The sequence below is a fragment of the Lactuca virosa genome, chromosome 6 (genome assembly GCF_052849685.1).
Source record: "Lactuca virosa cultivar CGN04683 chromosome 6, Lactuca_virosa_CGN04683_v6, whole genome shotgun sequence".
Taxonomy (NCBI): domain Eukaryota; kingdom Viridiplantae; phylum Streptophyta; class Magnoliopsida; order Asterales; family Asteraceae; genus Lactuca; species Lactuca virosa.
This window is the reverse complement of record NC_136431.1, coordinates 158,490,141-158,515,664: the sequence shown is the minus strand read 5'-3', so window position 1 is coordinate 158,515,664 and position 25,524 is coordinate 158,490,141.

Here is a 25,524-nt window from a genome sequence, read left to right as displayed (position 1 = left end):
GATTGCTAGTCGGATTTTGAAGTCATATTTGCAAATATAGTTATTAGACTTATCCAAGTGGGAGACTGTTGGATATAGTGTCTAAGTCCATAACTTTATTTGGTATGTACTTGACCCGACCCGGCATGGTCCATTTGGGTTGCATGGCATTGCAATACTTGGATAGACTAAATGAGAGAATAAGGCACTTATGATTATTAATATATTATAAGTCCTAATATATTAATAATAGTATAATTTAATTAGTATTGATCAAGTATTAATCTAGTATTAATTTGGTGATCAAAGTGAGACTAATTAAATATATAGGGTTGATTATGACAATCATCAATTCTTTTATGGTGGATTAATGATCCATGGTTTATGGGTTTGGTTATAAACATATGGAGCTCCATGGATAGTTCATGGGAGTTACAAACCCATGGGTCATGGGAAATCAAGAGTCATGACAATTAAGGGCATTCATGTGTAAACCCTAATTGTGACAACACTATAAAAGGAACCCTATGGCTAGCAAAATCGTGACCTAGTGTTACTAGAGAGGGCATAACCGATTTTGAGTGCTAGAAGTATTATCTCAAGTTATTCCAAGTCTTGTGGTGTTGTGTGAAGCATTTGAGGCACAACATTTGGGGTGCTAGGCTCACAAAGTCTTGAAGGAATCCAAGCAACAACAAGGTATGTATTTCTACTAGTTTTTATGTTTTATGTAATCCCCATGCCATGCTAGTTAGGAAATAACCTTGAAAAAGAAATTTGCATGTATATAGAGAAAACATAGATTCAAGGTTATTAGGGTTGCATGTACACTTAGGAAGTGTTAGAATGCTCAAAAACCCATCACCAGGGACCTAGCAAGACATGCTCCTACAAAGATTTCACCCACGCCAAGCCGCAAACCTTTAATGGGACAGGGGGAGTAATAACACTGAAAAAATGGATGGAAAAGGTGGAATCGGTGTTCGAGATATGCGGATGCCCTGAAGAATTCAAGGTGAAGTTTGCAGCATGTACATTTGTTGATCAAGCTCACACCTGGTGGAATGGACATGTGGAGGCTATGACTCTTCCGGTGGCTAATGTCATGCCATGGGCGGAATTGAAAGAAATGCTGATGGCTGAATACTGCCCGCGTGGCGAAGTTCAGAAGATGGAGCAAGAGTTATGGAACCTCACAGTCCGAAACTCCGACATCGACGTCTACATATCAAGATTTAGTGAACTGTCTCTGTTGTGCCCTGGCATGATTACCTCGGAAGGAAAGAAGATCGAACGATTCATCTGGGGATTAAACCCCCCAATCCAAGGAAACATGATAGCTGTAAACCCTGAAACCTTTGACAGCGCCAAGTGGTTGGCCAAGAAGTTGTACGACCACAACAACAAGAATGGCGAAAAACTAGGGGAAACTGAAAACACGAAGGAGAGCGATAACAAGAAGGGAAAGAATAGCAAGCAGAAGGGACAACAAGGCTCAGAGTCGTCAAAGAAACAACAAACAGTGACAGTTCATGCTGCAACCACCCAAGTCCCCGCCACACCACATGCTCCAGCCTCATCCATCCCAAGTGCCCCTAAGCAGTATTCCGGAAATCTCCCAAATTGCAACAAATGCAATCTCCATCACAATGGTGAATGCAGGGAGATGCATTGTACCAATTGCAACTGAAAGGGTCACATAGCAAGATACTGTAGGACCTATCCTCCCCAGAACCAGCAACAGGGAAACAACAACAACAACAACCGCAACAACAACAACAACAACAACAACAACAACAACAACAACAACACCAACAACAACAACAACGGCAACATCGCTGGGGCTAGCCAGACTTGTTATGAATGTGGACAGACTGGGCATTTCCAGCGAAACTGCCCCAATGTCAACAATCAAGTAAATGGAGGATCAGGAAGGGTTTTGACTCTGGGACAAGGCGAAGCAGTCCAAGACCCTACCGTTGTCACCGGTACGTTTCCACTTAACAACACATATGCATGCGTCTTATTCGATAGTGGAGCGGAGCGAAGCTTCGTTAGTAACAAGTTTAAACACTTACTAAACGAACAACCCCAGAAGATCAATGAAGCCTTCACGGTGGAAATGGCTAATGGGAAAACAAAGTTAACTAGGGATATCTATGTAGGGTGCACGTTAACATTTAACCACCACACTTTCCAAATAAACTTGATGCCTGTGAATATTAGGAGTTTCGATGTGATCATCGGCATGGATTGGTTGAGCCCCCATCATGCCGATATTACGTGCCGCGAGAAGGCCGTTCCCCTTCATCTCCCTAATCACAAAACCCTAATCATATACGGAGACAAACCCGGTACAAACCTTCGTCTTATCTCATGTACTAAGGCACAAAAGTGTCTACAAAAGAAGGACTTTGCGTTTCTGGCTCACATTGTGAATAAATCCAAGGAAGAGGTTAACATATACGGAGACAAATCCAGTGGCTTGCATTTCCCTGACGTATTTCCCGAGGATCTTCCGGGAATACCTCCCGATAGGAAGGTCGATTTCCGAATCGACCTTGTGCCAGGAGCTACTAACCATGAAGGGCTCCTGCGGAAATGCAGGGATTGTCAAGCCAACTCAGCGAACTCTTGAACAAAGGATTCATCAGACCCAACTTCTCGCCTTGGGGAGCTCCGTTCCTTTTTGTTAAGAATAAGGATGGATCCTTTAGGATGTGCATCGACTATAGAGAGCTGAATAAGCTCACTATCAAGAATCGCTACCCACTCCCACGAATCGACGACCTATTTGACCAACTTCAAGGAGCAAATTATTTCTCTAAGATAGATCTATGATCCGGCTATCATCAACTCAAGGTCCGAGAGGAGGATATTTCCAAGACCGCTTTCCGAACTCACTATGGACATTATGAATTTGTTGTAATGCCCTTTGGTTAATGAATGCCCCTGCCGCATTTATGGACATGATGAATCGAGTTTGCCGTCGATTCCTTGACAACTTTGTAATCGTTTCCATCGACGATATCCTGGTCTATTCTCGAAGCGAAGAAGAACATAGTCGACATCGCCGACAAATTTTGGAAACCCTGCGAGCCGTAAAGTTGTACGCGAAACTCTCTAAGTGTGAGTTCTGGCTCCGTAGCGTAAACTTTTTAGGTCATGTTATCAGCCAAGAAGGGATACATGTGGACCCTTCCAAGGTTAAAGCCATTGAAGGATGGGCAATCCCAACGACACCCACAAAAATTCGTTAATTTCTGGGTCTTGCAGGCTATTACAGAAGATTCATCCAGAACTTCTCCAGAACAGCCAAGCCTCTTACCACCCTTACACAAAAAGGCGTACCATTCGAATGGACAGAGAAGCAGGAAGTTGCCTTCCAAACCCTAAATAAAGCCCTCTGCAGTGCACCTGTACTATCATTACCGGAGGGAACTGAGGACTTCGTAGTTTACTGTGATGCTTCGAATCAGAGTATAGGCCGTGTACTCATGCAGCGTGGGAAGGTGATAGCTTATGCATCCCGACAACGAAAGACACATGAGGTGAATTATACCACCCATGATCTCGAATTGGGAGCTGTGATCTTTGCTTTAAAGATTTGGAGGCACTACCTTTATGGTACAAAGTGCACCATTTTCACTGACCACAAAAGCTTCCAACACATTTTAAATCAAAAAGAGTTAAACATGAGGCAGCGAAGATGGGTTGAGCTGCTAAACGATTATGAGTGTGAAATCAGGTACCACCCAGGCAAGGCTAATGTGACAACCTGAAATTTCTATTATGTACAACCATTAACTTCAATAGCTGTCAAAACTGTTTCTGCTAATTTTCAAGCTTTTTGGAATAAGTTTGAGTATTTTAAGATTAGTACTCTAGGAGATACCAGGAGAGGGGATGCTCTAGGGTTTATTGTGCAACAATAAAATCCCAAAGCTCCAAGAGTTTGGAGTTTACGGCCTAAACAAAGGTGTTTACGGCCGTAAACCCTAAATTGGGGGTATATATATGACACTTAGTCATTATTTACCATTTTTCACAAATTCAAGATCCAAACTCAATTCTCTATCAAGTATCATCCAACAATTCTTCAAGATCTTCAACTTGTAAGTGTTTCTAGCCCTAATAAGTTGATATATTACTTAATCTAGTGATTTAACACACTTCCATCCGTGAAATCATTCCAAAAGGTTAGATCTTCAAGTTTCACCAAGAACACATACTAGTGTTCTTGGACTTTTAGCACCTTTTCAAGCCTCTATCTTGTAAGTACTTCTATCCTAGAGTATAATAAGGCTTGTTACACTTCTATACATCAAGAAAACACCAAGGAAACCAAGGATCAAAGGTGTTTACGGTCCAAGAACACCTTGGACCGTAAACCCTAAAAAGGGTGCCAAAGTGTGCCCTAGTCCCTTCTAAGCCTTGGAAACTGGCCTAGATCCCTTCCTTAATGTGTTTAGGACTTGAAAACGTTAAAAGACCATAAACCATATGGGTTTACGGCCGTAAACCCAAGGAGAAGTGGTCCAGGGACCGTAAACGCCATTTAGGAGTGAAATGGTGCCCTAATCTCTTCCTAAGGCTTATACTTCAAGTAAAAATGCTTCTAAGGACTTGTAAAGCTTCAAAATGCAAGATGGTCAAGAAACATGAGTTTACGGCCATAAACTCATGGGTTTACGACTGTAAACTCAATGAGTTATGGTCACAAAACTGTAAACTCAAATAAAGGGTTCCCTTGAACCCTAAACTCAATAGCAATGTCCTACAACACTTAGATGCAATCCTTAGGACTTATAGCACTTAAACAAAGGTGTTTTACATGTCCCAGGATGTCTTAACTTTGTTAATTGGTTGTTTTATAACTAATTGGATACATATATGTGTTATTATATGTTAACTAGGATCATTGTGTGTGTACAAGTCTTCACTTGACACCTAGCATCCTATACATTCCGTTCATCCAAACCACTCACTACAGGTGAGTTCATACCCCTTAATTAACCTTTTAAATGTTTTTAAATGCTTTTATGGGGGGGGAATACAAGTTGAACTATTATAGTTATTATATCAATCACATGTGATTAATAACTACCAGACAAGTGGATTTCTTACTTTTCAAACTGTGTTATCAAACTGTTTTACTTCAAACTGTTTTACAAACTCTTTTACATATCAAATACTTTTATTAAACTCTTTTAACTTATATTATGTGTACCTATATGGATATAATTATATAAGTAGGATTGAAAGGACTTAGGACTGATAGCTCACCTTACTTCCTGTTCCTTGTTTGGTTGTGGACTTAGGGTAATCGGGTTATTTGTCTAAAGGTCGTTTGAATCCTAGTTATATATCATGTATATGTGTATAGATATAAAAGGTTACTTCGTTCATTCAGTTCAATGCCTTTGGGTAGCAAAGGTATACAAACATGTTCATATACACAAACAACATTACTAGTAAACTATAATAGGTATAGTTTAGGAAGATACTATTACTAGAACAATGAAACATACAATGAGTCAGTTCATTCATAAGTAATACATAGTGATGAGAAACAAACATAATACATAGTGATGAGAAACAAACATAATACATAGTGATGAGAAACAAACATAATACATAATGATGAGAAACAAACATAATACACAGTGATGAGAAACAAAACATACAAGCTAGACAGAGAAATAACACATAATACAGCTGGCACATACATATACATATACATATACATATACATATACATTACATAAAGTTATGTGAGCCACTTAACGGGGGGACATGGCACTACCTGTCATGACCCGTTTTGTATCCAGAATCACCTTAATTAGGGAGCGTATGAGTTTGTGTATAGATCTATACTGGATTGACTATCCTACACCTTGCTGCTCGCTACAGTGGGACTTGCAAGTCTACGGGTGCCAAACGTCATTTCTTACGACGTCTTACATCGTCGTTTTTCTATAGAGTCGGTAGCACGATACAGGCCGATCACATGGTACTTTAAATAACAATTAGATTAAAGTAGTTAGTACAGCAGTAGTTACTTAATACAACACTACAGTACTATTTTATTTTCCCTTTACATTTACTTTGGTTAATAATAGTCAGATTTGGGAAAATACTCACTCTTACAAGAGACACACACACAGACACTAGATGCCTTGGTAGAAGGCTACTTTTAGTAGGAAACATAGGGTTTTCTAGGAGAGTACAAACAAATACAAACTTTTACAAAACGTATACATTACAAACATCTTACAAATGCTTTCATACAAACACAGATACTAATATACTTATGATCTCACCAGCTTTAAAGCTGATAAACTCTTTCAAAATAACTAGTATTCTCAGGTCACCAGTAGACAGGCACCGGTGCCAGGTTCTGAGAAGATGGAGCTCGTTCAAGACTCATCTTTTATTTTTGATGTATATTTTTGGTGTCTATATAACTTGACAGAACACACTTGTTTGAAATTATATTATTAATGCAATGGATGATGTTGTTGCTTGTTTACTACTTTGCATTGTTGTTATACTGAACATGACGTCCTCCACCCCCGAACGTTTCCGCCGTTCCGGTTTTGGGGTGTGACAGATTGGTATCAGAGCATTGTTTATAGTGAATCGAGTGTATCAACCCATAAAAGATATACGAACTACAAACACAACGAGATTAAAATACTCTGATAAAGAGTTTATACTTTTAAATAATAAAATATTTAACCAAGTATACATACCTGCATTCATACTAAAATCAGTGTCACTAGGACAAAACAAAAGTATTACGATTGCTGGTGTGAGCCAAACTTGCTACGGTTGTGGCGAGGTGGGCCACTACAAAAGGAACTGCCTGAAGACAGGGAATGTCGGTGGAGTGGCAAGAGTTCTGGCCATAGGCCACGAGGAAGCGGTTGCCGACCCCATAGTGGTCACTGGTACGTTTCTCCTCGATAACTCTTATGCATGCATACTGTTTGATAGTGGAGCGGAGAGGAGTTTCGTGAACCAAAAATTTGCTCATTTACTTAAGCAAAAATCACAAGCACTTAATGAACCGTTCACTGTAGAAATGCCTAATGGAAAGACAAAGAGCACTAGCAATATATTTATAGGGTGTACCCTAACACTTGATAACCATTCATTTTCGATCGACCTCATGCCGATTTCTATTAAAAGTTTTGACGTCATTATCGGCATGGATTGGTTGAGTCTTCATCGTGCCGACATCATGTGCTACGAAAAGGTTGTACGCCTTAATCTGTCGTCTGGCGAAACTCTAGTAGTATATGGCGACAAACCCGACACGAACCTTCGTATCATCTCGAGCATTCAAGCTCAGAAATTCTTGCGAAAGGAATGTCGCTCATTCCTTGCTCATGTGGTCGACGTGAGCCAAGAAACGAAAGACATTCAGAACATTCCAGTAGTACGCGACTTTCCCGACATCTTTTCGGAAGAACTCCCAGGATTACCTCTGCAACGTCAAGTCGAGTTTCGAATCGACTTAGTTCCAGGGGCTACTCCTGTAGCCAAATCGCCCTATCGTCTAGTACCTGCAGAGATGCAAGAACTGTCCTGTCAACTTAACGAACTGCTCAGCAAGGGCTTCATAAGACCAAGCTTCTCACCCTGGGGAGCTCTAGTCTTGTTCGTCAAGAAGAAAGACAGATCGTTTCGTATGTGCATCGACTACAGGGAGCTCAACAAACTGACCGTCAAGAATTGTTATCCTTTGCCTCGTATTGACGATTTATTTGACCAACTTCAAGGGCGAATTTCTTTTCAAAAATTGACTTAAGGTCCGGATATCACCAACTACGAGTGCTAGGGGAGGATGTTCCAAAGACAGCCTTCCGAACTCGTTATGGGCACTACGAATTCGTAGTGATGCCGTTCGGATTAACAAACGCACCTGCTGTATTCATGGACTTAATGAATAGGGTGTGTCGTCCTTAATTGGGTCAGTTCGTCATCGTCTTCATCGATGACATACTTATCTACTCTCGTAGTAAGGAGGAGCATAGTCAACATCTGCGACTAGTCTTAGAAACCCTTCGTTCGGAGAAGCTCTATGCGAATTTTGGATCCGACGAGTCGAATTCTTAGGGCACGTGGTTAGCGAAGAGGGAATACACGTGGACCCTTCCAAAATTAAGGCCATTGAGAACTGGTTAGCACCGAAGACGCCTACAAAAATTCGTCAATTTCTTGGTCTCGCTGGCTACTATCGCAGATTCATTCAGAACTTCTCCCGCATTACGAAACCTCTTACGACACTGACCCAGAAGGGCGTGGCCTTTGACTGGGAAGAGAAGAAGGAGAGAGCGTTCCAAACGCTCAAAAGAGCCTTGTGCACCGCACCAATACGCTCAAAAGAGCCTTTGACTCGGATGTGTTCTGATGCAGCGAGGTAAGGTCATCGCCTATGCCTCGAGATAGGTAAAGACACATGAGGTCAACTATACTACCCACGATCTTGAACTAGGAGCAGTTGTGTTTGCTCTGAAGATTTGGAGACAGTACCTGTACGGTACAAAGAGCACAATCTTTACAGATCACAAAAGCCTACAACATATATTCGACCAGAAAGAGCTCAACATGAGACAACGACGGTGGGTCGAGCTACTCAGTGATTATGAATGTGAAATTCGTTATCATCCGGGTAAAGCCAACGTAGTAGCTGAACCCTAAGTCGGAAAGAATATTCTGGTCGTGGAGTAAAATCATTGACTATGACTATCCATTCACACTTGTCCACGCAAATTAAGGAGGCTCAGCTCGACGCTTTGAAACCCGAAAATGTGGCGGGTGAATCCCTGAGAGAGATGGATAAGAACTTGGAGAATAAGGGTGGCGGAGCTTATTTTCTCATGGATCGGATCTGGACCCCGAAACTTGGTGGTTTCAGAGACTTGGTCATGAACGAGGCGCACAACACTCGTTATTCTGTCCATCCGGGTTCAGATAAGATGTATCTGGATCTTAAAAAGTTATACTGGTGGCCTAACATGAAAGCAGAGATTGCTACCTTCGTAAGTAAATGCCTTACTTGCGCAAAGGTCAAGGTCGAATACCAGAAACCCTCCGGTCTACTACAACAGCCAGAGATACCGGAATAGAAGTGGGAGCGGATCACTATGGATTTCATAACCAAGTTGCCCAAGACAACGGGTGGACTTGATACCATATGGGTCATCGTCGACAGATTGACCAAGTCCGCACACTTCCTGCCTATCAAGGAAACAGACAAGATGGAGAAGCTTACAAGAACTTACATTAGGGAGATTGTACGACTGCACGGTGTTCCCATATCCATTATCACAGACAGAGATAGTAGATTCACTTCGAGGTTCTGGCAGTCGTTACAAAGTTCCCTAGGAACTAGGCTGCACATGAGTACAGCCTACCATCCACAAACAGACGGACAAAGTGAGAGGACTATCCAAACCTTGGAAGATATGCTGCGAGCCTGTGTGATCGACTTTGGGAAAGCATGGGATACTCGTTTACCCCTTGTCGAATTTTCCTACAACAACAGTTATCACACGAGCATAAAGGCTGCTCCATTCGAGGCCCTCTATGGCCGGAAGTGCAGATCCCCTCTGTGTTGGGCTGAGGTGGGTGATACCCAGTTAGCAAAAGGACGAGTTCCTGAAAGCACTCTCACAGGTCCGGAGATCATTCGGGAAACGACAGAGAAGATCGTTCAAATTCGTGAACGATTGAAAGTCTCTATAGACCGACAGAAAAGCTACGCTGATAAACGAAGGAAACCGTTGGAATTCCAGGTTTACGACCGTGTTCTATTGAAGGTCTCAACCTGGAAGGGATTGATACGCTTCGGAAAGCATGGAAAGCTAAATCCAAGGTACATAGGGCCTTTCGAGATTCTCGCAAGAATCGGCCCTCTAGCTTACAAACTTAACTTACCACGCGAACTCAGTAACGTACATTCTACTTTCCACGTCTCGAACTTGAAAAAGTGTCTGTCCGACGAGACACTTGTAATCCCACTCGACGAGATCGAGATCAACGAGAGCCTCAACTTCGTGGAAGAACCAGTAGAGATCATGGACCAGGAGGTCAAGCAAACGAAACAAAGCCGTATCCCGATAGTGAAGGTTCGCTGGAACGCCAAGCGAGGACCTGAATTCATTTGGGAGTTAGAGGATCAGATGAAACTGAAGTATCCTCTTCTTTTTACTTAGTTATATGTAACTACTTATTTGCTTAAACTCTAATTTCGGGACGAAATTCCTTCTAACGGGGGGATGATGTGACAACCAGAAATTTCTATTCTGTACAACCATTCACTTCAATAGGAGTCAAAACTGTTTCTGCTAATTTTCAAGCTTTTTGGAATAAGTTTAAGTATTTTAAGATTAGTACTCCAGGAGATAACAGGAGAGAGGATGCCCTAGGGTTTATTGTGCAACAATATTATTCCAAAACTCCAAGAGTTTGGAGTTTACGGCCTAAACAAAGGTGTTTACGGCCGTAAACCCTAAAAGGGGGTATAAATATGACACTTAGTCATATTTTACCATTTTTCACATTTTCAAGATCCAAATCTCAATTCTCTCTCAAGTATCATCCAACATTTCTTTAAGATCTTCAACTTGTAAGTGTTTCTTACCCTAATAAGTTGATATATACCTTAATCTAGTGATCTAACATGATTCCATCTGTGAAATCATTCCAAAAGTGTAGATCTTCAAGTTTCACCAAGAACACCAAGAACACATACTAGTGTTCTTGGACTTTTAGCACGTTTTCAAGCTTCTACCTAGTAAGTACTTCTATCCTAGAGTATTATAGACTTTGTTACACTTCTAAACATCAAGAAAACACCCAAGAAACCAAGGATCAAAGGTGTTTACGGTCCAAGATGTTCTTGGACCGTAAACCCCAAAAAGGGTGCCAAAGTGTGCCCTAGTTCCTTCTAAGCCTTGGAAACTAGCCTAGATCCCTTCCTTGATGTGCTTAGTACTTGAAAACATCAAAAGACCATAAACCATTTGGGTTTACGGTCGTAAACCCAAAGGGAAATGGTCCAAGGACTGTAAACTCCTAAAAGGAGTGAAATGGTGCCCTAATCTCTTCCTAAGGCTTAAACATGAAGTTCCTTCTAACGGGGGGATGATGTGACAACCCGAAATTTCTATTCTGTACAACCATTGACTTCAATAGGAGTCAAAACTGTTACTACTCTAGGAGATACCAGGAGAGGGGATGCTCTAGGGTTTATTGTGCAACACTAAAGTCCCAAAGCTCCAAGAGTTTGGAGTTTACGGCCTAAACAAAGGTGTTTACGACCGTAAACCCTAAATTGGGGGTATATATATGACACTTAGTCATTATTTACCATTTTTCACAAATTCAAGATCCAAACTCAATTCTCTCTCAAGTATCATCCAACAATTCTTCAAGATCTTCAACTTGTATGTGTTTCTAGCCCTAATAAGTTGATATATTACTTAATCTAGTGATTTAACACACTTTCATCCGTGAAATCATTCCAAAAGGTTAGATCTTCGAGTTTCACCAAGAACACCAAGAACACACACTAGTGTTCTTGGACTTTTAGCACCTTTTCAAGCCTCTATCTTGTAAGTACTTCTATCCTAGAGTATAATAAGGCTTGTTACACTTCTATACATCAAGAAAACACCAAGGAAACCAAGGATAAAGGTGTTTACGGTCCAAGAACACCTTGGACCGTAAACCCTAAAAAGGGTGCCAAAGTGTGCCCTAGTCCCTTCTAAGCCTTGGAAACTAGCCTAGATCCCTTCCTTAATGTGTTTAGGACTTGAAAACATTAAAAGACCATAAACCATATGGGTTTACGGCCGTAAACCCAAGGAGAAGTGGTCCAGGGACCGTAAACGCCATTTAGGAGTGAAATGGTGCCCTAATCTCTTCCTAAGGTTTATACTTCAAGTAGAAATGCTTCTAAGGACTTGTAAAGCTTCAAAATGCAAGATGGTCAAGAAACATGAGTTTACGGCCGTAAACTCATGGGTTTACGACCGTAAACTCAATGAGTTATGGTCACAAAACAGTAAACTCAAATAAAGGGTTCCCTTGAACAGTAAACTCATGGGTTTACGGCCGTAAACTCATGGGTTTACGACCGTAAACTCAATGAGTTATGGTCACAAAACAGTAATCTCTTCCTAAGGTTTATACTTCAAGTAGAAATACTTCTAACTGTTTTACAAACTCTTTTACATATCAAATACTTTTATTAAACTCTTTTAACTTATATTCTGTGTACCTATATGGATATAATTATATAAGTAGGATTGAAAGGACTTAGGACTGATAACTCACCTTACTTCCTGTTCCTTGCTTGGTTGTGGACTTAGGGTATTCGGGTTATTCGTCTGAAGGTCGTTTGAATCCTAGTTATATATCATGTATATGTATATAGATATAAAAGGTTACTTCGTTCATTCAGTTCAATGCCTTTGGGTAGCAAAGGTATACAAACATGTTCATATACACAAACAACATTACTAGTAAACTATAATAGGTATAGTTTAGGAAGATACTATTACTAGAAGAATGAAACATACAATGAGTCAGTTCATTCATAAGTAATACATAGTGATGAGAAACAAACATAATACATAGTTATGAGAAACAAACATACAAGCTAGACAGAGAAAGAACACATAATACAGCTGGCACATACATATACATATACATATACATATACATTACATAAAGTTATGTGAGCCACTTAACGGGGGGACATGGCACTACCTGTCATGACCCGTTTTGTATCTAGAATCACCTTAATTGGGGAGCGTATGAGTTTGTGTATAGATCTATACTGGATTGACTATCCTACACCTTGTTGCTCGCTACAGTGGGAGTTGCAAGTCTACGGGTGCCAAACGTCATTTCTTACGATGTCTTACATCGTCGTTTTTCTATAGAGTCGGTAGTACTTTAAATAACAATTAATTTAATGTAGTTAGTACAGCAGTAGTTACTTAATACAACACTACAGTACTATTTTATTTTCCCTTTACATTTACTTTGTGATATTCACACAATAAACAATAATGTAAGAACTATATTTTTGGTTAATAATAGTCAGATTTGGGAAAATACACACTCTTACAAGAGACACACACACAGACACTAGATGCCTTGGTAGAAGGCTACTTTTAGTAGGAAACGTAGGGTTTTCTAGGAGAGTACAAACAAATACAAACTTTTACAAAACTTATACATTACAAACATCTTACAAATGCTTTCATACAAACACAGACACTAATATACTTATGATCTCACCAACTTTAAAGCTGATAAACTCTTTCAAAATAACTTGTATTCTCAGGTCCCTAGTAGACAGGTACCGGTGCCAGGTTCTGAGAAGATGGAGCTCGTTCAAGACTCATCTTTTATTTTTGATGTATATTTTTGGTGTCTATATAACTTGACAGAACACACTTGTATGAAATTATATTATTAATGCAATGGATGATGTTGTTGCTTGTTTACTACTTTGCATTGTTGTGATACTGAACATGACGTCCTCCACCCCCGAACGTTTTCGCCGTTCCGGTTTTGGGGTGTGACAGCTAACGTGGTAGCTGATGCCTTGAGTCGAAAAGAATACTCGAATCGTCGTGTGAAAACTCTTTCGATAACCATTCAATCCCATTTATTCTCACAAATCAAAGAAGCCCAATTTGATGCCATGAAGACAGAAAACAAAAAAAGCGAAGCGTTACGTGGAATGGAAAAGAACTTCGAAGTCAAGGAGAATGGAACATATTATTTCATGAACCGGATTTGGGTCCCTAAACTTGGGGGATTCAGAGAAGTAGTCATGAATGAGGCTCATAAGACACGATACTCCATCCATCCGGGTTCAGATAAAATGTAAGTGGATATCAAAGAACATTATTGGTGGCCTAACATGAAGGCAGAAATTGCCACTTACGTTAGCAAGTGCCTCACTTGCGCTAAAGTGAAGGTAGAATATCAAAAGCCCTCGGGACTATTACAACAGCCGGTAATACCTGAGTGGAAATGGGAAAGGATTACCATGGACTTTGTGACCAAATTACCCAAGACAACTGATGGATTGGATGCCATATGGGTAATAGTCGATAGGCTGACAAAATCCGCCCATTTCCTGCCGATAAAGGAGTCATACAAGATGGAACGATTAACTAGAATCTACATCAAGGAAATTGTAAGACTCCATGGAGTGCCAATATCTATCATCTCAGTTCGACATAGTAGATTCACTTCACGCTTTTGGCAATCACTTCAGAAGGCTATGGGAACACAACTCGACATGAGCACTGCTTACCACCCACAGACAGATGGTCAAAGTGAGCGAACCATTCAAACACTGGAAAATATGCTTCGAGCATGTATGATAGACTTTGGAAGGTCGTGGGATACCCACTTACCTTTAATTGAATTTTCGTACAATAACAATTATCACACAAGCATCAAAGTTTATCCTTTGAAGCATTATATGGTCGTAAATGTAGATCGCCGTTGTGCTGGGCTGAGGTAGGTGACAATCAGCTAGCAAGAGGAGAGACACCAAACAATGCTTTAACAGGGCCATAAATCATACGTGAAACAACAGAAAAGATAATTCAAATCAGAGCTCGAATTCAAGCGTCGCGAGACCGGCAGAAGAACTATGCTGATAAATGGCGAAAGCCCCTAGAATTTCAAGTCGGGGATCGGGTGTTATTGAAGGTCTCTCCCTGGAAAGGGGTGATTCGTTTTGGGAAACGGGGGAAACTAAACCCACGATACATTGGACCATTCGAGATTCTTGCCCGAATCGGTCCAGTGGCCTATAAGCTGCAGCTACCTCTCGAGCTCAGCAGCGTACACCCTGTGTTCCATGTTTCCAATATGAAAAAGTGCTTATCCGACGAAACTCTTGTCATCCCATTGGAAGAAATCGAAATCAACGAGAATCTCCTGTTCATCGAGGAACCAGTTGAAATCATGGACAGGGAAGTGAAGCGTACTAAGCAAAGTCGCTTTCCAATTGTGAAAGTTCGATGGAACGCAGAGCGTGGACCGGAATTCACATGGGAACGCAAAGTCCAGATGAAGCAAAAGTACCCTCACTTATTCTCGCATTCTCAAATCTAGCTTCAAAAAGAATTTCGGGACGAAATTCCCTCTAACGAGGGGATGATGTCACAACCAGGAAAATTCTATGCTTTTGTAAACATTAACAATGACAAAATTGTAACCAAAAGTTGAAAGCAATGCATGATGTTTATTCAATGACAACAAAATTCCATCAAACACTCTATACAAACACTTCAAATGGTCAACAAAAGATTGGAAACCCTAAAAAAATCACGGTTTAAGTCTATTATGGACTAGGATTTCCTTATTGGGCCTAATGGACCAATAAGTTTCCAATTTGACTAGTTTGGGCTTAGAACCCTTAAATGGGCTCTAATTCAACCCACCTTCATGAGATTTAACATTTTGGGCCATATTGGGCCTAAAATGGAATAAACTACTCCAATAAGCCTTGTTGGGTCATAACAAAACAAAATAACCCTAATGGACCATAAAACTCATTCTTTTATGCAAATTGGGTCGTAAACTATCCTAAACGCCCAATGGGCCGAAAACTTCTTTATGGACCTCATAATTTCGAACCAAGATAAGAAGTGGGCCAAATTAATTTACCTCCTTCCTCCTAGCCCAAGATTTCGGCCCAAGATAAAAAACAAAAAGAAAAATGAGATTAATGGGTGATTAAGGGGGGGGGGGGGTGACACCTCAAAATTGTATGTGGGATATCCATGCACCATTCTCACATCCCCGTGCATCTATCACTTCACTCTCTCTCTTCTTCCCTCTTCTTTTTCTACCTTTGGCCGAACACATACACCCTCACCACCTTCATCTTCATTTCAAACTCTCTCAAACTTTTCAAGAACATCTTCTTATCTCCCTCAAGATCTCGAAAATTAGTGTGGCTCCAAGAAGATCATTCACTTATATCACCATCATTGGTAAGTTATTGTTAAACATAAGTCTTGGTTTCCATTCTTAAGCTAAGAACAACTCCTTATATGACTTCATTTGGTGATCATACTTCCTAGAAAACCTCAAAGTTCGAAAGTTCTCTTCAAGGAAATGTCTAAAGTCGAAAACCACATCACCTTCTTCCATTCTTCTTCAAAACCGAAACCACAAACCCAAGGTGAGTTCATACCCCCTTGTTTTCGATTTTTACTTGTTTTTGGGGGGAGAATACAAGTGTTATGTGTTGATCTATGTGTGTTTGCATGTTATATGTGATTTCTTTGGTTTGTGTTGTGAAAATGTGATATTATTTGTTATATTTCGAGATCTATAGCTAAAGTGTGAAGGATACATAAACAAATACATAATAAACAACATACTTCAAAGATCTAAGACTCTTTATGTTTAAGAAGTGAAAAACAAAGCCAAAGATTTGTTATAAGTGTCATTTTTGCAAAAATAACAAAGATTTGGATAAGAAATGACATTTTCGATTTTATAAGGATAAAATAGTATTATTTACATAAAAATATGACTTTTATAAAAAATAACACTTCTCAACGGGCCAAAAACATAAATTATAGCTTATTGGGCTTACATTTGGGCGTCACAGGTTTTGGTCCCAAAATTGCAAAAAATGAAGAGTTTTTCGGACTGAAGTTGAAATTTATCAAAATATGAGTCTAAAACATAAATAAACTATTTTGGGGGCTGAAAATGACTTTAATGCAAAAATTTGACTAAAAATGCAAAGTTTTGGATTTTGGGGTAAAAAATGTAAAACTTACGGAATTTGGGTCAAAAGTGTAAACTTTTTACAAATAAGGGCTGGAAATGGCAAGTACAATAGTTTTGGGCTGAAATTATTATTTAAATTATGTTTGGGCCGAAAATGTCAAGAAAAATGGTTTAAGGATCAAAAATGTCAATTTTCATCAAAAGGGACAAAAAGTGTCATTTTTACTAATAAAGTGGCTGAATTGGTCAAAATCAATATTTTTGGGTCAAATAGGCTAATATTTAAATTATTGGGCCAAGAATATAAAATTTATAACGCATGATTTTTAAAATGTTTATAGATATATATATATATATATATATATATATATATATATATATATATATATATATATATATATATATATATATATATATATATATATATATATATATATATATATATATATATATATATATATATATATATAACCAAAGCTTCGTTATAAATCAAACGTCAAAGTATTTTTAACATCAAGAATAAACATTTGGGATACAACAAAACCTACACTTTGAACTTAAAATCGATAAACAAATAAATGATACAATGATTGCGCCCAAAATATTCTGTTCGTGCTATTCGGCCTTTGTGGCCCAATTTCATGATTATTGGGCCCAATATATTCAAACATGTTTACTGGGACTTGGTGACCCAATTACATGCCCAATGGGCCTTTATCAGCTTTAACATGCTATTGGGCCTTAGTGGCCCATTTGCATCGCTAATAGGACCCTAAACGTTCATCATATGCTTAATGGGCTATAACGTGTCCGTAGCATACTGAACAGTCTATAATAACATACATGATTTGTGGACCACCGTTGTCTTTTCGTGTCTGTTAGGCTTACTTCATATTAATGCAAAACATCAATCGGGTTGTAAAACAATGTTATTCAATTTCATTGGGACTTAGTGAGAAATAACGGGTGGCACCAATAAGTGTCGGCCGTAGCCTATAGTTATAATCAGAGACTCCTGGAGGGAGAGCGAGAGTTTGTGTATAGATCTATACGGGGATGACTCCCCCACACCTGAGTTGTTCGCTACAGTTAGACTCGGCCAGTCTAGGGTGACAAAATCTTGATCAAAACCGGCGTTTGGAAAAATGCCAAGACAGACGAATTAGTCATTATTATGCATGGTTATAACGACTCACATAGAGATCCATTACCATTTTAGTATTCATGGGAAATCATATTCATACACAGTGACGATGCAAAGTGATTCATACAATAATACAAAACTATCATACCATTTAAATTGGAGAACATCGGGTTTTCCAGAGAACGACATTATTCACTTCTACATACAATAACTACAATGCAAGGAACAATTACGAAACGCTTTCACTTTTACATGCTTTTGAATCACATACATATACACTTATGGGATCATCACATCTTTTTCGTAAACAGTTTTTGTTACAGAAAATATCGGATTTTCTGGGTTTTACAAACAATACAAACTATTTTTATATCAAACATGCTCATGAACTCACCAACATTATATATGTTGACCGTTTTCAAAATAACTTGTATTCTCAGGTAACAGATAAGCTGAAGAAAAGTCATCAAGTGTGATAGGATATTATGTTTTTGTGACGCTCAAACAATTCATGCTATGAATATGTAATATTTATACAATGTACTGGATGTGAACAATGGCAGTTGTACTATGTAGTGTTGATGATGTATGTGTTTAGTTTCATGTATATTCATTGTGATGATATTTCAATTTCAGTCACACGAGCCCTCGGACGTTTCCGCCGTCTGGTTCGGGGGTTTGACAAATATCATCTTTATAAGGAAGGCTTTTTCCATTAGATTTAGGAAGACCATAGTTGTCTGAACTAGACATCTATATGGGAGAAATTCAAGTGAGTTGATTTAATCCTTAATATAGTACCCAAAATGAAATATTAAGGCTAGGAACCAACACAATATTTTACAATTCGGAAGAGGGATGCCGTAATCCAATTGAAAAATATTTGAAGGTAGGTAAATGACGATTTACCAATTTGCACCATGAAAAATGAAATTGATTATTAAGTTTTAAATGAATTGAAATTCCTAGATATTTTGTGATTCATTGAACTGTTCAATGGCATGTTTAAATCTCGATTGTGCCCTTCAAGTTTGTGACTGGGATGCTGAGGATTACAAACAAGGTGTGAATAACCATGCAAATTAGCTTGGTACACTTAATGTTACAGATCACATAATCAGTGTGCCCGTTAACCACACACGCTCCATTGATATATGATTAACATCAAGCTACCCTTTGCCACACACTGTCAGTCCCAGATTAGTGTGTTGGTTAACCACATGCGCTCCACTAACGACTTAAGAAGGTGCAAAGTGCAATTTCATGGGTTAGCACCAAATTCACATTTTTCCTAAGAAACTAAGATTGGGAATTTATAAGTGTTTAGTTACTTGGTATTTTCATTATACTTTTAATGAGAATTAATGTCCTATCCTACTCGTTCGGCTAACGACCCTCCACCAGTCAAGGAAGCGGTGGGTGAGAGTGGACACCCATTAAACCGCCATTTTATAGGCAGTAACCTTATACCCCCCTTATAGACCGACTTTGTGAATGAGACCTACTAACGGTAAGACCGAATTTTTACTTATACATATAATATATAAAACTTTTAATATTATAATAGTATAAGGGTGTATTTTAATTTTTTAAAATACTAAGTGGTTTAATCTATTAATTAAACTATACTCTTAATTTAATTAAACTTAAACCGTGTTATTATGGAATTATTAATTCTCTTTTAATTAAACACTTTAATTAACTATTAATAAAGTCCATAAAGATGTAATATGAATTATTCAAAAAATCAAGATGCTAAAACAAAATTAAAACTATTTAATTTATTATTAAGTTATTAACCCATGAGTTACACTTTGAACTTAAAATCGATAAACAAATAAATGATACAATGATTGCGCCCAAAATATTCTGTTCGTGCTATTCGGCCTTTGTGGCCCAATTTCATGATTATTGGGCCCAATATATTCAAACATGTTTACTGGGACTTGGTGACCCAATTACATGCCCAATGGGCCTTTATCAGCTTTAACATGCTATTGGGCCTTAGTGGCCCATTTGCATCGCTAATAGGACCCTAAACGTTCATCATATGCTTAATGGGCTATAACGTGTCCGTAGCATACTGAACAGTCTATAATAACATACATGATTTGTGGACCACCGTTGTCTTTTCGTGTCTGTTAGGCTTACTTCATATTAATGCAAAACATCAATCGGGTTGTAAAACAATGTTATTCAATTTCATTGGGACTTAGTGAGAAATAACGGGTGGCACCAATAAGTGTCGGCCGTAGCCTATAGTTATAATCAGAGACTCCTGGAGGGAGAGCGAGAGTTTGTGTATAGATCTATACGGGGATGACTCCCCCACACCTGAGTTGTTCGCTACAGTTAGACTCGGCCAGTCTAGGGTGACAAAATCTTGATCAAAACCGGCGTTTGGAAAAATGCCAAGACAGACGAATTAGTCATTATTATGCATGGTTATAACGACTCACATAGAGATCCATTACCATTTTAGTATTCATGGGAAATCATATTCATACACAGTGACGATGCAAAGTGATTCATACAATAATACAAAACTATCATACCATTTAAATTGGAGAACATCGGGTTTTCCAGAGAACGACATTATTCACTTCTACATACAATAACTACAATGCAAGGAACAATTACGAAAGGCTTTCACTTTTACATGCTTTTGAATCACATACATATACACTTATGGGATCATCACATCTTTTTCGTAAACAGTTTTTGTTACAGAAAATATCGGATTTTCTGGGTTTTACAAACAATACAAACTATTTTTATATCAAACATGCTCATGAACTCACCAACATTATATATGTTGACCGTTTTCAAAATAACTTGTATTCTCAGGTAACAGATAAGCTGAAGAAAAGTCATCAAGTGTGATAGGATATTATGTTTTTGTGACGCTCAAACAATTCATGCTATGAATATGTAATATTTATACAATGTACTGGATGTGAACAATGGCAGTTGTACTATGTAGTGTTGATGATGTATGTGTTTAGTTTCATGTATATTCATTGTGATGATATTTCAATTTCAGTCACACGAGCCCTCGGACGTTTCCGCCGTCTGGTTCGGGGGTTTGACAAATATCATCTTTATAAGGAAGGCTTTTTCCATTAGATTTAGGAAGACCATAGTTGTCTGAACTAGACATCTATATGGGAGAAATTCAAGTGAGTTGATTTAATCCTTAATATAGTACCCAAAATGAAATATTAAGGCTAGGAACCAACACAATATTTTACAATTCGGAAGAGGGATGCCGTAATCCAATTGAAAAATATTTGAAGGTAGGTAAATGACGATTTACCAATTTGCACCATGAAAAATGAAATTGATTATTAAGTTTTAAATGAATTGAAATTCCTAGATATTTTGTGATTCATTGAACTGTTCAATGGCATGTTTAAATCTCGATTGTGCCCTTCAAGTTTGTGACTGGGATGCTGAGGATTACAAACAAGGTGTGAATAACCATGCAAATTAGCTTGGTACACTTAATGTTACAGATCACATAATCAGTGTGCCCGTTAACCACACACGCTCCATTGATATATGATTAACATCAAGCTACCCTTTGCCACACACTGTCAGTCCCAGATTAGTGTGTTGGTTAACCACATGCGCTCCACTAACGACTTAAGAAGGTGCAAAGTGCAATTTCATGGGTTAGCACCAAATTCACATTTTTCCTAAGAAACTAAGATTGGGAATTTATAAGTGTTTAGTTACTTGGTATTTTCATTATACTTTTAATGAGAATTAATGTCCTATCCTACTCGTTCGGCTAACGACCCTCCACCAGTCAAGGAAGCGGTGGGTGAGAGTGGACACCCATTAAACCGCCATTTTATAGGCAGTAACCTTATACCCCCCTTATAGACCGACTTTGTGAATGAGACCTACTAACGGTAAGACCGAATTTTTACTTATACATATAATATATAAAACTTTTAATATTATAATAGTATAAGGGTGTATTTTAATTTTTTAAAATACTAAGTGGTTTAATCTATTAATTAAACTATACTCTTAATTTAATTAAACTTAAACCGTGTTATTATGGAATTATTAATTCTCTTTTAATTAAACACTTTAATTAACTATTAATAAAGTCCATAAAGATGTAATATGAATTATTCAAAAAATCAAGATGCTAAAACAAAATTAAAACTATTTAATTTATTATTAAGTTATGAACCCATGAGTTACACTTTTGAAACTTATCAAACAACTTTAGTTTTAGAATTCAACGTCTCATAAAAAAACTTTTCAAATTCCAAAACTTGAGGGCAAGTTTTTTAACTCTTGAAAACTTTTAGAATTCCATAAAAGAGACTTTCCAAGTTCCATAACTTTAGGGAAAGTTATGAAACTTTTCAAAGGCATTTATAACAAAATTTCTAACCTTTGAAGACTCTTGGAATTCATAACTTAAAGAGTTAAAGAATGAGACTTTTCACATCCATAACTTATGGAAGTTTCAAAACTCTTATGATCATAACTTTTAAAAAAGACTTTTGAGTTCCAAAATTTTATGACAAAATTTGTAACTCCTTAAAAACATTTACATTAAACTTTTAAAACAAATAAAATAATCATATCATTCTATCTTTTAATAAATTCACCTAATTCAACTCTTGTAGTAAAATGACTGAAATTTTACAAATAATTAGCTTTTCATAAAATCATGTAATTATCTTAAAATTTGACAAACTTCATGTTTTTTTTCAACTTGGAAAATCAAACATTTGCATCAATATAACAGAAAACAACCCATGACTCTGATACCACTGTTGGGTTTTAGTATAGTACAACATCCTATGGTGCACATACAACCCTAAATGCTTTGGATCTACGTTTTCTCTAATTATACATGCAATATTGTTTCCAAATCATTAAGCCTACAACTAGCATTCAATTGACATAAACAACATAAAATACTAGTTAGGAGTTTACCTCTTTATGTAGCTTGTAGAACTTGTTGTATTTGGCCGTTAAGAACTTAGCACCCCAAGTGTGATGCCTCAAACGGTTCACAAGACACCTAGGACAAAGGAGAATTTGAGAGAGATGTTGCTAGCTCTAAAAGCGGCTCAAATGAACTCCAAGAACTCTAGTTGTCGTGTTTGGTTGCTAAGGGAGTCCTTTTATTGTGTGGCAAAATCTACGGTTACATCCATGCAAACCTTAATGCCCATGACCTTTCATATTACTTAGGCTCCATGGGTTAAACCTCCATGGACTACCATATTGGTTTAGCCCATCCTAAATAACAATTGGCCCACACTATGAGAATCATTGATTTACCAAATCAATCCCCATATATTTAATTAGTCTCTTTTGATTACACAATTAATTCCAAATCAATTCTTGATCAATACTAGTTAAAGAATATGATTTCATATTAATATATTAAAACTGATAATATATTAATAAATCATAAGTAACCTCTTACTCAAGTATCCATCCTATCAAATTGTCCTGGTGATATGCAACCCGAAATGGACCATGCTACTCTCGGGTCAAGTACATAACAATTATAGTTATAGGCTTAGACACCTAATCCAACAGCTTGAACTTTCATTGACTTACATTGCCATATATTTTCCCCCTTTGAGGAAAAAGGATTCCCCTTCTACTCAAACAATCCTTTTATTTCATTCAGTTTGGTGAAGGTTCTACCAAAATGAATGAACATTTGACCACTGAGGTCATTGTTGGTCGGCATTTGAGGATGTTTGAGATATGTATATTTCCTTTGTCAAGGTGAGGATTTGATCTATACTTTTTATGGGTGAGGCGGATCAACGTAGACCTAGGATCGTATCTTGAAAATCTGTATAACCAGCTTCATAGGCGTTGTACCTTGATCAGCTGATCCTTCAAATCTTTGATGTCAGAAAGAAAGTGTTCGGCCTTCTTCATGTACTCTTTATTATATGATTCTGTTTGCTGATCAAGTTTATGGATCCCCATCTCAATTGGTAATATGGTTCTGTCAACAGTCCATTTTTCTCTTTCTATAATGGTCTGGAGCCTTTCCTCGAAATACTGAAGAGTTTGACATGCAAGAGTCTGCAGGGGTTGTTGAGAGGATACAACAGTGAGAATTTGATCAATTTTTCCTTTTATATCAAGGAAACCTTTCCTTGATACTACAACCTTCTTTTTCTTCTTTTGGTTAGGCTTGGAAGTGGAGTTTTGAGATCCACTAGATTCTGCATCCTCGAAAGACATATCAAAATCCTCAAACTAGCCTTGTTTCGGTAGTTCCTCTTTTTCATTGAAAAGAAAATTGAATCCCAGTTCATTGCTGATTTGGACTTCGGTTCCACCATCATTGGAGTCACCAACATTAATTGGTGAAGGAACGGGCTTTGATCCTCCGGCCAAGTTCCCTTTGGATTATTGAGCTTTTTTGCAGTGTTTCTTCCATATTATCAATCCATCTTTGCGTAGTATAGAGTCATAGATGGTCTTCGGGTTGAAGATCCAATCGGTTGAGTAGGTTGCAAGATATCTGATTTCCTCTTCCTTCATTTGTTGATCCATTGTTTGTCTCTTCTTTCTTACATGGATGAACTTTTTAAAGTATTGAAAACGTATCTTCCCTAATTCGGTTGAGCGCTGGTGGTTGGTCCCGCTATCATCTACAATCAAGTTTGATTTTTACCAAAATACTTAATGAAATCATCCTAAAGGATGGTTCCATAATCAATAGCCTCTCCAGTGAAGATACTACATAAATATCTAACAACTGTTTCCCCATGTTGTCCGTTCCACCAGTTCTTCATAATAAGCTTCTAATCACATAGTGACAAATAAACTTGCACACAGTTGGAAGTTTCCCCTTTTGAATTCAGCAATCCCCTTAAGTTTTGCTTGATAACCCATCTTGTAATGAGCTGTGAAGATGTCAGTATTGCTAGGTGTAACATCCCAACTCCCAGGTATAAATTTAAATTATTTTATATTCATTTTGACAGGGCAACTCGACATGTTGGAGGCCCCAACTCGTCGAGTAGAGATTGAGATAGTGTCGCGGGTTTTAGAGTTAACTCGACGAGTTGGAGGACCTAACTCGACGAGTTGGAGCTAAGCGTGAAAACCCTAATTTTCAGGGTTTGCACCCTATTTAAAGGACCTTAAGCCCTCTATTTTGCCTCCCCCATCACCTTATCACCGTAAGACAAACCTTAATCGAGCTATCTTCCACTGTGAGAGAGAGTGAGGCTAAGAGTGTGTGTTTTGGTGCATTTCTTGAAGGAACTTGAGGAGAAAAAGGCTTGGAAGAAGAAGGAGTCTTTATATCCGACATCCATTCATTGTTGACGGCCATTTGGAGGTAAAAATCCATTATCTTCATCACGTTTTGGTTAGCCAACTCGACTAGTTGGTTAGGATTTTCCCCTTTATCCTGGACGTTGTACAAACTCGGCGAGTTGGTGAGACAACTCTACGAGTTGAGTTGAATTTTCCTGACTTTTCTGAGAACAGAAGGAACTCGACGAGTCGCATAGATGCACTCGACGAGTTGGGTCAACATGGACTGTTGACTTGAGCGTTGACTTCCGTTGATTTTAGGGTTTGGT